The sequence below is a fragment of the Mus caroli genome, unplaced genomic scaffold (assembly GCF_978045245.1).
Source record: "Mus caroli unplaced genomic scaffold, Mus_caroli_1 scaffold_10, whole genome shotgun sequence".
Classification (NCBI taxonomy): domain Eukaryota; kingdom Metazoa; phylum Chordata; class Mammalia; order Rodentia; family Muridae; genus Mus; species Mus caroli.
In genome coordinates this window covers 59000956-59007811 of record NW_028227265.1, presented here as the reverse complement: position 1 = coordinate 59007811, position 6856 = coordinate 59000956, and positions in this window count along the sequence as shown.

Here is a 6856-nt window from a genome sequence, read left to right as displayed (position 1 = left end):
CAACACCCTCTTCTGGCCTCCTTGTTCACTGTACTCACAAAGGCATACAGAAATAAATGAGTTTAGTTAACTTTAGTTGCATGTGTGATGTACATGTGCATGTGTTCATGTGTGGGTGTGAATGGGTGTGTGCAGTGCAAACTTCTGGTTTCTTTGGAAAGTCAGTTATGTCAAATGATGGTTTGCTGGGACACACAGGTGAAAGGATGTTTTGCTGGGGCAGACACATGAAAGAATGCTTTCCTGAAGCAGACACAGGAGAAAGGATGTTTTGCTATAGCAAACATAAGAAAGGAAACACGATGCTAAAAAGGAAAAATATAACCCAACAGACGGTGGATGATGCTGTATGGTATTGGTATGCTTTGCCATTCCGTACCAGTCATTGTTTGTTGTGAACTCATAGAAAGAAATGCACTAAAAACTTCTGGTGGTGTTCTGGAGGCTTCTGGCTGCTTCTCCAGACTTGGACCAATTGGCATAGTGAAATGGAAATTTCTGGATCTGTCAGCTGATACAGACTCACACAGAGTTTTGCTAAGACAGACTCACATGGTGTTTTAATGAGGCAAGACTGGTGGGAGGACACATGATGTTTGGAGGGAGTATAAATAGGACCCAATGGACAGTGATGGAAGGGAGCTTGCATAGCTGGCTTTTCAACACTTCATTGGTCTCAAGTCTTCGTCTTCGCTGATCTTCACTTTATTGAGGGAGGCACAGCCGAAAACTTCTCCTGGTGTGCTTCCTGGTCCTGGTGGCTCCTGCTGACTTGTGCTGATTCAGCTGAGGCCTGGCTGTTTCTGCTGGGTCATGCCACCACTGCTGATTCATGTTTGCTCTCCTGACACAACTGAACTAGACACCTAATATCCTGACAATTAGAGATTGAACTCGTCCCAAAGAACTGTTTCTAAACAGGTTCACTTCCCCTATATCCTAATAACCTTCTTTTACTATCTCTAGAGGGTGATGGGCTAGAAGGAAGGTTAAAGCATTTCAGAACTCTTATTAAAAATAGGTTTTGAGGTCGGGCAGTGGTGGCGAACGCCTGTAATCCCAACACTTGGGAGGCAGAGGCAGGCGGATTTCTGAGTTTGAGGCCAGCCTGGTCTACAGAGTGAGTTTCAGGACAGTCAGGACTGCACAGAGAAACCCTGTCTCAAAAAAAAAAAAAAAAAAAAAAAAAAGGTTTTGAAATGTTTAAGCCTACAAGTGTGTGCAGCCTGCGTGCTGGGGCCTGGGAAGCCACACAGAGCACACTGCAAGTGCTAAGGCCCTGAGGCAGGCTGCAGCCTGCTAGAGTGAAGGGCAGGAGAAAGGAAAGGGGGAGGTGACACTGGGGAAACTGGCATGGAACACATGCCAGATAGAGCTATGGAGCCAGGTACAGCTATGACTACAGGACAGAAAACTGGATCTGTGAGCGATGAGATAGTTCAGGCAGCACAGTGCTTGCTGTGCAGTGCACATGACTCTAATCCCAAGTTCAAGAAGTTACAGACTGGAGGATTCCTGGGGCTCACTGGCACACAGGCTAGCTGAAGCATGACTTCCAAGTTTAGTGAGGGACACTGAGAGATGGCTCAGCAGGTAAAGGCACTTGCAGTGCTGACCTGAGTTCAATCCCCAGGACTGCCACAGTAGAATGAGAGAACCAACTCTCACAAGTAAACCTGACATCTACACAAATGTACACACACACACACACACACACACACACACACACACACTGGAGAGTGAATGAGAAAAGCACTCATGAGTCAATTTCTGACCTGCACATGTGCACACACTCGCATACATACACACACACCCATTCACATCCACACATGCACATCACACATGCAACGAGGTCCAAGAGGCTTGGCTGAGTGGTTTCTAAGGTGTGCACTGCATTGCAAATGATGCTCTTTAGCATCTATACTCCCCTCCCAGAGAGTGGCCCAGGGAAAGCAAGTGTAGGGAGCAGACTCACTTCTGGAGGTCGTCTTTGTGGCAGGTTTTGAGGGATGACTAGGAGTCCCCCAGGCATATCCAAAAGTGGATCACAGACAGAAGTCCCTTTTCATGCTGAGATGTTGAGATCTTATGAGAAGTTAAAACAAAACCTAAACTCTCGTGATGGCGGACTTGCTCTGAGATCCTCTCTGTGCATTTCCTGGGTTAAATATGGGGACAGAACTCCATCTAGCATCCTGTGGGAAAGATGAATGAGTGTGCTTGGCTTGCCCTGAAAGCCATAACTGCCTGGGGGAAACTACCAGGATTGGACCAGACTTCTCTTAGCTGTTCTTCGTTTTATAAGGTATTGGCTGGTCATGTCTTTTTTTTTTTTTTAATTTATTTTTTTACTAGGTATTTTCCTCGTTTACATTTTCAATGTTATCCCAAAAGTCCCCCACACCCACCCCCCCATCCCCTACCCACCCACTCCCCCTTTTTGGCCCTGGGGTTCCCCTGTACTGGGGCATATAGTTTGCAAGTCCAATGGGCCTCTCTTTGCAGTGATGGCCGACTAGGCCATCTTTTGATACATATGCAGCTAGAGACAAGAGCTCCGGGGTACTGGTTAGTTCATATTGTTGTTCCACCTATAGGGTTGCAGTTCCCTTTAGCTCCTTGGGTAATTTCTCTAGCTCCTCCATTGGGGGCCGTGTGATCCATCCAATAGCTGACTGTGATCATTCACTTCTGTGTTTGCTAGGCCCCGGCATGGTCTCACAAGAGACAGCTATATCTGGGTCCTTTCAGCAAAATCTTGCTAGTGTATGCAATGGTGTCAGCGTTTGGAAGCTGATTATGGGATGGATCCGGCTGTTCATGTCTTGAAGAAACGAATCCAGACCACTGAATCTGGGAGGTAAAGAGGTGAGCCAGCTAAAGCTGGAGCTAGACTTACAAATCAGGAAAATCAGAGCTGATTTTGTGACCAAGCAAGAGGTGGCTGGAAGTAGATGCCCAAAACAGCAGTTAGGGCTGAGGTGCACCCAAGTCGTCCCAGGTTCCCTCCCAGCGCTGCCAAAAGGCAGAGCCAGGTGAGGCCCCAGGCCCCATCACCTACCCTGGGCCTGAGCTGGGGAACAACAAGATGGCCAACAAATAAAGACTTGAAGCCCAGCACCAATCCCCTGAATTCAATTCCTGGACCCACATTGGTAAAAGAGAGAACTGGCTCCTGCATGTTGTCCTCTGACCTCCACATGTGTGGCACATGTGCACACACACATACATGCATTCACCATATAAAGAGGGAAAAAAAAACTCCTTTAAAGAGGCTAGGGCTGGAGAGATGACTTAGAAGTTAAGAGCACTAGCCGCTTTTACAGAGAACCTGGGTTCTATTTCCAGTACCCACATGGCAGCTAAACAGTATGCACAGCTATGCTTGGACCTGGCTTTTCCTGACTGCCCAGCATCCAGAATCCTGTACACCTTTGGGTGTTTGCCCACATGACTACATGTCCCCCAAGGCAATGTTCAGGGTCAAACTATTGACTCCCATTTCCCATTAGCTCCTTTGCTCTAGGCTCAGCCAGGGACTCCAGTTCTTTCTTTCCAGGGAGAAACATCCACTCTTCACGTTGGCCTTGGCCTTGCTTCTCTCTGCTGTGTGTGTGGCAGATGACCGCTGCAGCAACATAAGGGCTGTGGTGGCCTGCATATGCTTGGCCTGGTGAGTGGCACTGTTTGGAGGTGTGGCCTTGGTGGAAAAGGTGTGTCACTGTGGGTGTGGGCTTTAAGACCCTCATCCTAGCTGCCTGGAAGCCAGTCTTCTCCTAGTGGCCTTCAGATGAAGATGTAGAACTCTGAGCTCCTCCTGCACCACGCCTGCCTGGACACTGCCATGTTTCTGCCTTGATGATAATGGACTGAACCTCTCAACCTGTAAGCCAGCCCCAATTAAATGTTGTCCTTATTAAAGAGTTGCCTTGGTCATGGTGTCTGTTCACAGCAGTAAAACCCTAACCAAGACAGGGTCGTCCCCCTCCTCCTCCTCCTTCTTTCTTTCCTCTATGAGTTACCTTGGCCATGATGTCTCTTCCCAGCAATAGAAGAGCACTAAGAACATTGGGGTATCAGTTGTGGGTTTTCTACTCAATGATAGTAGAAGAGGCAAGATGGCTCCTTGGATAAAAGGATCTTGCCACAAAGTATGAAGACCTGAGTTCAGTCCCTGGGACTCCCACATAGTAAAAGAGAACCAACTCCTGTGTGCTGTCCTCTCCTGCATACACTCACCGTAGCACTGTAGCATGGCGTGAGAACAGAAGTGCCCTCAGCTTCCAGGACTATGACATCCTTTCAGCTCAGCATCTGGCTGTCTCATCCTCTTGCTTCTTCTTAACCCTAACCGACTCTCCCTATGTAACCCAGGGTAGCCTTGAACTTGCATCCTCCTGCATCAGCTGAGGGTCCTGGGATGACAGGTGTGTGCCACAACGCCTGGTTGTATGTGCAAGTGTGTTATTTAACAATTGAATGCAGGGCTTCACACACACTAGGGGAACGCTCTGTATGGATCTACATGTCACATTCACATTATACTGTGCACAAGTGGCGGCAGATGACGTCATATGTCCTGCTCTATCCTCTCAGCCAATCTCTTTGCAGAATCACTAGTCCTCTACTCTTCACAGGTTACAGACCCTGTTTTCTTCATGGGTGCTGAGATCTGAACTCATGGCACTCAGCTGTGTGCCAATTTCCATTTTATGTGAATGTGCATGGTGTGTGCAAACCATGGAATACATATGGAGTTCAAAGGACAACTTGCAGATGTCAGTTCTGTCTCTCCATCATGTGGGGCCAGGGGTCAAATTCAAGTTGCCTCTTCGCTGTCTCACTGGCCCTCTAATTATTTGGTTTCATCCATCACAAAATCTGGCTGCTATGTCTTTATTTGGGTTTTGATAGCAGGATTTCACCTGGCTGTCCTGGAACACACTCTGTAGACAAGACTGGCCTTAAACTCAGAGATCCTCCTGCTTCTGCCTCCCCAAGTGCTGGGATAAAGGCCCGTGCCACCACCACCCGGCCATTGGCTACTGTCTTATAAGTAGCATTTCGGGTAACAAAAAGTCTGAGGTTCATGGGAGGGTGGCTCTGTGACTTAAGACTTGGGAGGTAGATCTGTGTGATTCACGTACCTTGCTCCTCACAGCCACAAGATGGCTGCAGAAGCCCCTGGCATCCTGTCAGCAGAGGAAGGAGCAGGGAAGGGGAGGGGGCAACAAAGTCTCTCTCCTGTCCCAAGAAACTTCCGACCCCTCAGAGCTTGTTGGCCAGAGCTGGGAGCTATGCCCAGATTGAAAAACAATCCCAGCCAAAGGCACTGCCAAGAACAGTTCGGACCGAATCTTAAATCAACCCCCAGGGCTGGGCACATGGCTGCTGGCAGCATATCAGAGCCCTGGTGGTGTGGAGGGAGCTGTGGCTGCTGGGTCAGCCCCTAGGAGCACTAGGAGGGGCTAAGCAGGGGCCCTGACTTGGGTGGGAAGGTAGCTTGGTGCCAAGCGACAACCGTGCCACAAACACCGGATTTAGAATGATGACTGGCATTCACTTCTCTTGTGTATGGGCATCTTCTGGCGGGGTCCCTCTGGGCCAGGTCCCACGCTGCAGAGATAGTCGGCCAGGTGCTGCCAGCACCAGGGAGCACAGAGAGGGATCTCAGCCGTGAGAATGTTCAAGCTGGAACTGACTTCTGGAGAGCAGAGCCAGGGGCCGGCTTCCAAGCTGGCCAGGTCCAGGCGGATTCCCACCTCACACAGCTCCCCCGAGGCCCCCGTGGCCTGACTCACCGCGAGGCCCTGGAAGTCACACTTGGCCTGTCTCTCGGGCCTGCAAACCACCATCCCCTGAGAGGGCAGTTTCCCACAGCCAGAGCCCAGGTGTGGAGGGAGGTTCCTGAGGACCTTGGCCAGGCTTGTAGGAAGAAGCCGGAAACAGCGTCCCTGGGCTCAAGGCGGTTTAGGGGCCTAAGGCTGTAAGATTAAAGGCAGAGAAAGGCCAGGGGTGGTGATGCTACCAATCTGCCAAAGGGCATCTGCCAGACACAGGAGCTGGCTTAAAACCGGGGGCTCAGTCATACTAAGTCTCGCCTTTGCCAGGAAGACCTGCCCTCAGTCCCTCACTGGGAGATTCAAGGCAGGGACTCTTCCCTTGAGCCACACCCATAGAACCTAACTAGAGGATTTTAGGCAGGTGCTCCACCCCTGAGCCATCCCCACCCCCAGCCCCTCACTGACAGAATCTAAGTAGGGACTCTACCCCTGAGCCACACCCCCAGGCCCTCACTGGGGCATTCTAGGTAAAGGCTCCACCCCTGAGCCATATCCTAAGCCCCTGAGAGGTTCTAGGCAGAGCTCCACTGAATCATGCCCCCAGCCCCTCACTGAGGGACTCTAGGCAGGAATGCCACCCTAAGTGAGACATACCCCAGCTTGGTGAGCCTGCCCTTAACCATATGTGAAAGTCTGTGCGTTTGACTCTGTGCACAGATGCACATGGATTTGCATGTCCATCTTGGCCATGTGAACTCATGAGTTGCTGTATGTCCTTGAACTCAAGTATGCCCTAGCACTTAGGGGTGTGTGTGTGTGTGTGTGTGTGTGTGTGTGTGTGTGTGATACGCATGTACTGTGCACAGGCTTGTTTCCCTTTCTCTGAAGGACACAGACATTCACTAACTGAACGTGCAAGTCAGCTTCTGCTAATTAAAAACAGCTTTTTCATGTTTAAAGTTTACAATACAAAAAATAATTTTCCTTTCTTCAGGGGGGTGGGGTGGGCGCCAAGGAAGGGGCAGGGGCCCCCAAGAACATTCCATAAACTGGCTCAGATGGCTCTGCACAAT